Source organism: Neofelis nebulosa, chromosome 12, assembly GCF_028018385.1.
Source record: "Neofelis nebulosa isolate mNeoNeb1 chromosome 12, mNeoNeb1.pri, whole genome shotgun sequence".
In the NCBI taxonomy this organism is placed as follows: domain Eukaryota; kingdom Metazoa; phylum Chordata; class Mammalia; order Carnivora; family Felidae; genus Neofelis; species Neofelis nebulosa.
In genome coordinates, this window is record NC_080793.1 from 19,667,004 (window position 1) to 19,668,925 (window position 1,922).

Here is a 1,922-nt window from a genome sequence, read left to right on the forward strand (position 1 = left end):
AGTTATCCAATGCTAAAAAGAAAACCACTCCAAAACCCTGTGGCTTAAAACAACAACCATGTATTTAGCTCACAATTATGCTGGTCAGCAGTTTAAGGCAGGCATAGCTGGATAGCTCTTCTGATTTCTGTTGGGCTTACTCATGAGAATGTGGTTAGCTGTGTTCAGCTAGGCAGACCTGCTTCTGAGTGTGGCTGTCCACATGTGTCTCTCCTGCTATACTCTGGCCCAGTTTTGTTCCCATGGCGTGACAGGGATGTAAGAGTAAGCAAGAGAAACTGAAACATATGAAGCTTCTTACAGCCTAGACTCCAAACTGGCACGTCATATCTTCTGTCACATTATGTTGGATGAATTAAGACATAGGGACAGCCCAGAAAAAAGCAGAGTAATAGATACTCTCTTCATGTAAGAGCAGCTTTGTCACATTGCAATGGATGGGGGATGAGTAGAGAATGAGGGCCATTTTTTCAACCTTCCACAAAATATCTGTGATGAATAAAATGCATGGCATATCAAAATATGATATAAAACCTATTTTTTCACTAAAATTAATGCCTCCTTTATAAATAGCTTACTTTCTAACCTGGAAGAAAGAGATAGAAGTCACCAACCAAGAGCATGAGATGGCCCATGTTCTATAAGAAGCAAAGACCAGAACATGGGACTCAAAAGGGTTGATGTTGCAAATTAGAATATTGAAGTTCATAGTTTTTGTTTCGTTTTGGTTTGGTTTTCCTGAGGGGAGGAGGGTCTCCTGACTAATTGTCTGCATGCATTTAAATTAATAGTGTTCATTTTCTGCTTTGCCCTGAAAGGCAGTTTAAGATGATTTGGTGAAAGAATATATTTTTTTGTTTGTTTGTTTTTGTTGGTTGGTTGGTTGGTTGACTTTTTTTTGAAGAATAATATTTTATGTATGTACCATATTTTCTTTATCCATTTATCTATCAGTGGACACTAGGTTGTTTTTTATTTATTTGTTTGTTTGTTTATTTATGAGTGATTGAGAGGGCAGAGGGACAGAGACAGAGGGAGAGAGAGATTCCAGTCAGGCCCCATGCCCAGGGCTTGAACTCTCAACTGTCAGATCATGATCTGAGTGAAAATCAAGAGTTGGATGCTTAACTGACTGAGCCACCCAAGTGCTGCCCCTAGATTGTTTTCATATATTGGCTATTATAATAATGCTGTGGTGAACATGTGGGTAGGTATTATCATTTCCTTCAGATGAATTGCCCAGAACTGGAATTGCTGGATCATATGGTAGTTCTATTTTTAATTTTTTGAGGAACCTCCACACTTTTTCCCTAGTGGCTGCACCAATTTGCATTTCCACTCACAGCACACAAGCGTTCCCTTTCTTTCTGCATACTCTCCAACACTTGTTATTTCTTGTCTTTTTTATAATAGCCATTCTAATGGGTGTGAGGTGATATCTCATTGTGGTTTTGATTTGCATATTTCTGGGGTTAGTTCTTAAACTTGCAATAATCATGCCTCCTATAAACTCATTGACTATGATACTGCCCCTGCACAAAGCTTTTCTCTGATTATTAGTGATGTTGATTATTTTTTCATGTACCTATTGGTCATCCATACATCTTCTTTACAAAAATGTCTTTTTCAGTGTGGCCTTTTCTCTCTCTCTTTAGCTGTGGAGTTTGTTCTGTCTGTCTTCAGGTCGACCTCTGGGGTATTTAGGATGATTTGATAGTTATCTAGTTGTGTTCATTGGACAAAGCAAGCCTAGGGTCCTCCTGCCACTATCTTCCTCTCCTCAAAACAGCACATGCTTTAAAGTCAGACAGACTGAGCTTCAAATTCTGGCTTCTGCATGTTCTAGTCATGTGACCTGGTATGTATTTTTTTTTTTAATATTTTTTGTTTTAATTGCAGTAGTCAGCATAGAGTGTTGTTTT

The 1,922-nt window shown here is 38.4% G+C and overlaps 1 pseudogene; it reads right to left on the reverse strand.

The window, feature by feature from the left end:
* Positions 1–1,462: 1,462 nt before the first annotated feature.
* Positions 1,463–1,544, reverse strand: LOC131492309 (U4 spliceosomal RNA; annotated as a pseudogene).
* Between the last annotated feature and the right edge of the window lie 378 nt (positions 1,545–1,922).